At 44.1% G+C, this 7625-nt stretch overlaps 1 long non-coding RNA gene across 4 annotated transcripts; it reads left to right on the plus strand.

Annotated features, from left to right (window-relative positions):
• Positions 1–931: 931 nt before the first annotated feature.
• Positions 932–4315, plus strand: LOC119355007. Of its 4 annotated transcripts, none has more exons than XR_005171395.1 (4): positions 932–2077; positions 2490–2613; positions 2870–3775; positions 3973–4315. It is a non-coding gene; the product is annotated as an uncharacterized LOC119355007 (long non-coding RNA). The 4 variants fall into 4 exon arrangements; XR_005171393.1 differs by having other exon boundaries at positions 933–1286; positions 1355–2077; positions 2490–3775; XR_005171394.1 differs by having other exon boundaries at positions 933–1286; positions 1924–2077; positions 2490–3775.
• Positions 4316–7625: the final 3310 nt, after the last annotated feature.

Raw genomic sequence — 7625 nt, forward strand, 5'->3', positions numbered from 1 at the left:
GGCGGGTTCCTGACCTGGGTTTGTGTGCTTGCTGTTCCAGATCCTATCCCCGAGTTTTGAGATGATGGCCTAGTGGACGAAGGCACACTTGAGGTGCGGGGGAACCTGTGTAAGGCTTCCTCAGCTTTTCTCTTCTTGATCTCATCAAGCTCTCTTTTCAGGGCCTTCCTGTGTTTTTCTACAACCCTCGTTCTCTCATGTAACGCCCCGAGACCGACGCGCCAGGTGGCTTCCAGTTATTCGTTGTTGTTGCCTTGTCATTCGTTTGCATGTTGCATCTTGCCATGTCACCATCCGCATTGCATCATCATGTTTTCAAACTTGCATCCGTCCCAGTCTCCTCGTTCCGTCTGTTGTCCGTTTTGAGCCCAGACACACTTGCACGCGCCCGCGGCATGCCCGAAATATTGTTTTATAAGTGGCCAGAAAATGTTCTCGGAATGGGTTGAAAGTTGGCATGCGGTGTTGTTATGTTGTAGGTAGGCCGCCTGCCAAGTTTCATCGCATTCGGGGTTCGTTTGATAGCCCAACAGATAACTATAGCGACATTATAGTCGGTCAAACGCTAGACGTTTTTGGTCTCCGGAAACAGTCTCCGGGTCTCTCTCTCTTCTCTTCTCTCAGCCCAAAGCTTTCTGCACAGTCCGCTGTCAACCGCCAGACCCCGAAACCCTCTCTGCACAGTACATCGAACCCCTCACGTGCGCGTCCGAAACTTCCCCGGACCCGACCCGGGCAATCGTCACCGTTGGGTCCGGATCATCCCCAAACATCTACAAAACGTCTCCGTTTTGTTAATTGGACTTCCTAACCTAGTTTTCTTGAACCGTCCGATTTTGATCGGATGATCCAAAATACTCCCTCCTATCTCCATTCTAGTGTATATATATATAGAAACTCTATTAGTGACCCCGGGTGAGGAATAATATTCTTCACCCGGGTCAATCGACCGAGCAAAACGTTAGTCGATGTAATTTTAGATCGGTGGAAAAGTTAACCGGTCGCCCACCTCCCCCGGATGTAAAAAAACAGCCCACTGCCCCGATCCGTTCCTCTCTTCCTCTCCTCCCAATCTCCCATCTCGTCATCCGGAGGCAGCGGCAGCGACGGCACCGGAGGGACGACCCGGCGGCACAGACTACCTCTCTGGCGCGCAGAGTACTATCTTTCCGCTCTCATGCGGTAGGGACTCAGAGGTGCCGTGGGTGGTGTAAGGTCCGGGCGAGCTCGGCAGCGACAACGGCCTTCTCCGGCGTCCCTCTCCACCGCCGGCGGTATTATCGCTAGTAAGACCCCCCCTCCTCCTCCTCAACTTCCCTATCCTCCTCCATGAATTCTGAATTTCTAGGTTTAGGGTTATTGGTTTTTGGGAGCGGTGCAAGGGAAGAGGAAGGAAGGCAAGAAATGAAAGGAAAGAAAAATGAGGAGCTCAGACGATGGAGGTAATGCTGGAGACGGGCTCCTGGCTATGGGATCAGAGGTGTAGATCATAGCGGAGGAGATGAGCCATGTGGATGGCATAGAAGAGGGGGAGCTCAAGGCTGCGGAGACGAAGGAACAATAGTACAGTATCAGGCTTCGATCTGGCTGAGATATTTTTTTGTTTGTCATGGGACATGTGAATCCTCTCTCTGGTTTTTCTTTTGTCTAAATTTGACTAATTTCCATCCTGTAGCAATAAATGATTGGTACGACTTAATTGAATGTTTGTAATGATGTAAATAAAGAATCAACCTGTACCTAGCTGACAATGCTAATTCTCTCTAATTTTGTGTTAATTGAAATTTCCGCATACGTATGAGCAATATTTCTTCAATTAAAGAATATTTACTTTACGAGGATTTTTGTTCTGTGCTATTCTTAAGATAGGATTTGAATTGATGATGCTAACTTTATGTTTTATGAATTTATTATGCAAACGAGGAATTGAAATTCTGCCAAGCAATCTAGGAGTAGAAGAATATGTATGCAAGGGACTTGGAGACGAGGCAATGGTGCGCTGGTGAGAACACTATCGTTCTGATGGGTTAGGAACTTAGGATTGGGGTTCTGCTGCTCTTCAGTTTGTTATATCAAGGTTTGTTGCATCAGTCACTTCAGGAGATTGTCATGTACGCCAGGAAATTAGCTTGATTCAAAGATAGTACAATCAGGCATAGCTGCTGGCGTAGCTACCTGGACTATGCAGTTACCTAATTGGAATTCACAACTAGTGTCTTCGGCAGTTCCAACAAATCAAAGATTTTGTATAAAGCAAACCATTTTTCCTATTAGCAAACATTAACTGTGTTAGTTGCATAAGAACAGGACAAGGCGAGTGTTCTATTTTGGAGTTTGTTAAGCCATCTACAAAAAATGAATAACCCGATTTAGATTAAGGAGTGTTTACTAGTTGTGTGCTCATACAAGTACATGGTTTAGGTGTACGTGAATCTTTAAATCGTTCTTTTCTAGGACAATTTCTGAGACTGTTTTCCTTTTACCCAAAGGTTTTGAAGCTTTGGGAGCCTGCGGCTGGTTCGACGGATGACATCAGCAAGCGCCGGCCCGCCTCGGCACAGCTGCGGGTGGTTATATGGTGGGCGGAGCACACGAGTGAGCTTCGATGTCAGGGTACGGTGGCAAGCTAAATCCTGAGTCCAGCTAGGCTTTTTTCGTTCAGATTTTGTTACTGTTTTCCATTCGGGATTTCATGGTGAGCAAACCTAGCATTTGCAGTTGTTTGTTTTAGAAATTCATGTCCTGACATCAAATTTCGTTTGTAAGGTAAATCCTGCCAACAAGTCGATGCTATGGGGTTACTAGTTCTCTTAATTTTTCTATTCTAATTTTGTATGCAATTTAGATGAATACTGTCTATTTAATTCAGGTATATGTTCCACATGCTTGTGAGGTACACATTTTGTAGGTCCAGATGTAAGTGTTTGCTTGATTTGTCGCTCAAGTTTCATGTTCAAATGATGCTCCTTGACTTCAATACAATGTTGGTATGTAGGATGACTATCTATGCAACTTATCATGCACAAATTAAAAAATGCTTGGCTCCTCTTCTGCATGTCTCCAAGGAATAATTTCTGATGTATAATGAGATAATGATTATTTCTTTTTATTTCTTATCATGCGGCTAGTTGCTACAAAAAATTAACACATACATCGCCACTTATCATTAAAACAAAATCATATCTGCCAAGTTTCTACATTCCGTCGAAGCTTGCAGATTTACCATCTATTTTGGTACATTATTGAAACAAATCGTAACCATGGATTCTATATGGAAGATCGAAATGTCATTTTTACATTAGGTTCATGTACTGTAAGGAATCGACTTTGTTCATCTTCAACCCATTTTCCTATCTTGCAAAGCTGTCCATTAAAGTATGGTCAATTTATACTCTGTGACTTAATACATTTGTAACACTGTCATAGTGCCATTGACATGCTCTTTTTTCACCCCATTTAATATTGATTCATCTACATCGTTATATGCATGCTTTTGCATACATAACTTATCCAGTCTGCTATTGATCATTTCAATTTTTCATCCCGGCAGTACGCCGATAGCCTAACTAGTCTGCTATTGATCATTTCCATTTTCATCCCGGCAGTATGCCGATATCTATAAGCGAGCCAATAGTTCCAAAACGTTGCTTCACAATTACTCGGCAGTATTTGTCTATTTGAGCAGCACATAGCTGGCTTCGGTGGGTAGCATGGCATGTCCATTCTCAATTGAAGTTGGTCTGAAAATATCGAACTCTGCCATGAAATAGAAAAGGTAGAACTTTCCTTCATATCGTTGATTTTTCTTACTCTTCCTTTTGTGAAGCTGTGTAGCATTCTTCCTTTTACTACCTGTAATTTCTTCGTGTGTTGCAATACATGCATGGATCTATTAATTTATCACTCCTAATTATTTAATGTTGAATTCCAAGATCTGGTGAGTGGGATATGTACTAACGAGTTATTTTGCAGATAGCCACCGTCCATAGCTCTCATGTGAATGTGGCAAGGCCACAAAACAAGTTTTCCATTGCCGGATATCCAACAGATCAACTGGTGTTATGGATTCTTCTTATAGATATTTTTTTGCCATTTCAAACATCAAACACCAACTACTCACAATGGAGACAGGAAACGTGTAGCTTCTGATGTCAACTAAGTGAGCCTGCCAATTGTGGCAATGGAAGGAGGTGGCATGTCGTCTCATTCATGAGGCTATTAGTTTCATAACAGACATTTTCCAGTTGCATGTCTCTTGTAAAGTGTTCAGACTGTTTTTTGAGCAAAGAAATGAAATTTCGAAGACTTTATCTAATTTTACTTTTTTCTGATTGTAATACTAAATCAATTTTTCACAGTTGTTTTCCCTTCGTAATAGTCTTGCAGTTTGTAGAACAATCCAAAGTATGCAGGCCTTTCAATTTTGCTAGAGACTAGATGTAATTGGCCAAAGATACGTACAATATACGCACACATCCTATGGGTAAAAAAGTCAGGAACGCCTCTACTGCTCATTCCATAATATTACAACGGCATAATTTGTTTTTTACAGTCATTTTGATCCGCCAGATTAGTTGCAACCATGAACGACCTAAAAAGGGGACTTGCATGTCGTAAGTTTACCTCCCTCTTTTTTTTACGGAATGGAAGCTGATTCTTTCTTCGACCTGTAATCCTACCTCAAGTGCTTTCACTTCTTACCTTTTCATGTAGTGGTCGTGGGAGATGGACTGGGATGAGGAATAAGAATTCCTCACTCAGGGTGACGAATAGCGCGACCATATATATATATATATATATATATATATATATATATATATATATGGGTGAAGAATAGTTATTCTTCACCCCCCTCTATTTTACCATCAATCCATCGTAATTTTACGTTTCGTAAGTTTTGTCTTATTTCCGACGCAAAAAGAGACCGTAAGAAAATATATAATCGCCGTAAAAAATATTTTATGTTATGTAAAATTACAAACGTAAAAACATAGTCTAAAATACACATAAACTGCAAATTTTCTTGTCTTATGACCTATATTTTTATTTTCTTATGTCAAATTTTACGTAGTGAATCAATAGGAATGTAACTATTTGAATTCCAAACGTAATTTAATTATGAAATGATCGTAAGATTACCTCGGGTGAAGAATAACTTGTTTTGCACCCTCGGTGATGAATAGTAACACTATATATATATATATATATATATATGACGGTCTATTCTGCTAATATTAGCAGAATAACTATTCTGCACACCACTTCGGCACTGCACGCTCAACAGAAGCGCACTGCATCATTTTAACGACGAGCACCGCAATAGAGACTAATGAACTTCTCGTCGGAAAAAACTGCACGCGTTATTTTTTCGGTACTGTTTTCGCTCTAATTTTTTAACCGTTTATCGGAATGAGGCGTGTAATATACCATTGAAAAGCTATGGATTAGGCGCAACTTCGACATGTTGAACACTTTTCGAGATTCCACACGGTTTAAGAGCAGTTTTAAAAATAGTACGGCGGATGACGAGTGGCAGCGAGCGTTTTTTCGTGTTTTTTTCTAAACCACTTGTTGGAATGAAGCAAATGATACGCCGTTGGATAGATATCGTCAAGGCGCATCTTTTTCATATATAAATCTTTCTCTAATTCATTACGGTTTAAGAGCAGTTTCAAATTTACTAAATCGCGGAACTCTGTTTTTCAAATTTTTTAAAATTTTCGGTACTGTTTTTGCTCCAGTTTTCTAATCATTTGTCGAAACGAGACATATGATACGCCGTTGGAAAGCTACGGACAAGCCGCAACTCTCATATGTTGAAATGGTTTTGAGATTCCTTATGGATTTTAGTTAATTTTGAAAATCGTGCGGCTGACTTCGAGAGGCAGCGGCTGTTTTTTCGCGAAATTTTTACGAACGGCTGGTCGGAATAATTCAAATCATACGCTGTTGGAAAGATATCGACGAGACGCAACTTTTTCATGTAGAACACTCTCTCTAATACCTTACGGTTTAAGAGCAGTTTCGATTTTACCTAAAAGCGGACACTCTGTTCTTCGCGAGACCAAAATCGTCATATTTACTGCATCGGACAGAAGAACGCACTGCTTCAGACGAAATACCGCACTTCATTAGATGGTCAAGGGCACTGCATGGTTTCTTTTTGTTTAGACGTATTTTTTCTCGGACGGGGAAAGAAGAACGCACTGCTTCAGACGGAATATCGCACGTCATTAGATGGGCAAGTGCACTGCATGGTTTTTTTTGTGGGATGTAAAATTTTCCAAACGTGGTGGAGTGCACTTCGTGTCGAGCGTTGGTACTGCAGGGACGAGGTGAGTGCACTGCATCAATTTTTCTTTTTCCAATGTTCTTTCTAGTGCACACAACAACAGAGTGAGCTGCATGAAAAAAAATCAACTTTTCCAATTTGTTTTTGCACTCGGCAACATAGTGAACCACTGGGAGAGAGAAGATCACTGCGACAATGAAACAAGTGAGCTGCACCTAAACAATTTTTTTGTTGTTTTCTTCAATGAATGTTTCCGAGAGAGCTGCGATCTGTACATATCTGGACTACGAGCCGGGGCGAACGAACTACAGTGATCCTCTTTTTAATCCATAGTACAAACACACACAAATTACAATGACGAGGAACTACTACAACAACAAAAAAAGAACTCCACTTTTTTGCACAAACCGAGCTGCACTGGAGTGGCACCAGGAACTGCAACACGCCATGTAGAGCACCTCCTCTCTCACTCCAGCGATCTGCAAAGGACAGCGTGGCCAACCACATAGAGAGCGGCCGCTGGCACATCCACGGCACCGCACCAAGATCATAGGCGAACTGCAGACAAGCAAAATCTGAAGAAAAAGGTCCCAAAGTGCAATAGAACGACGGTGACGCACCGCACCACAGCGTGGGGAACCAAGCGAACTGCAAGCCGGGGGCGCCCTATCCTCAACTGAATGCCGGTGATGGGAGACAAGATTGAGATGCCCATGGCGGAACTTGCGGGCATAAGGGAGATGAAGTTGCAGCCCACCACCACCACACCCCCAGCGGTCGAAGTCCAGCGGGCCGCGCGTGGCATGGCGCGCAGGCCTGGTTGCCCGGATCCAGGGGCGCGCGGTCAGGAGGGGTAGCATGAGACGGACGGCGATGGAGGATGGTGGTCGGGGTCAACACGAGATGCACTGAAACGCATGCACTCACTGAACGCACTGCACGCATGAGCGCCACCGAGCTGCACCGCCACCGAGCTGCACCACAAGCGCCACCGAACTACAGAGAGTCCTCTCGCCCAGGAGCCACCGGAGGCATGAGCGACCTGGACCCATCAGCCGTCAAGTCCAGGATGGGGAGGAGGCCGGACAGGGGAGCTGCCTCGGCCGCAGTGGCGGGGGTCCAGGCGGGACGCGATGGAGGCGGATCCCACCGGATCCAGCACAGGGAGAGGTTGCTGTGGTGGGGCGATCGCCATGGATGGGGAGGAGGCAGTGGTGCTGGCCGGAGGGGGCGGACCGGAGGGGCTGGATCCGGCGGCGGGGCGTCGCGGGTGTCCGGCGGGGCATGGATCCGGTGCGGCGGGATGGTGGGGCGGGGATCCGACGGCGCGGGG

The sequence above is a fragment of the Triticum dicoccoides genome, chromosome 2A (assembly GCF_002162155.2).
Source record: "Triticum dicoccoides isolate Atlit2015 ecotype Zavitan chromosome 2A, WEW_v2.0, whole genome shotgun sequence".
In the NCBI taxonomy this organism is placed as follows: domain Eukaryota; kingdom Viridiplantae; phylum Streptophyta; class Magnoliopsida; order Poales; family Poaceae; genus Triticum; species Triticum dicoccoides.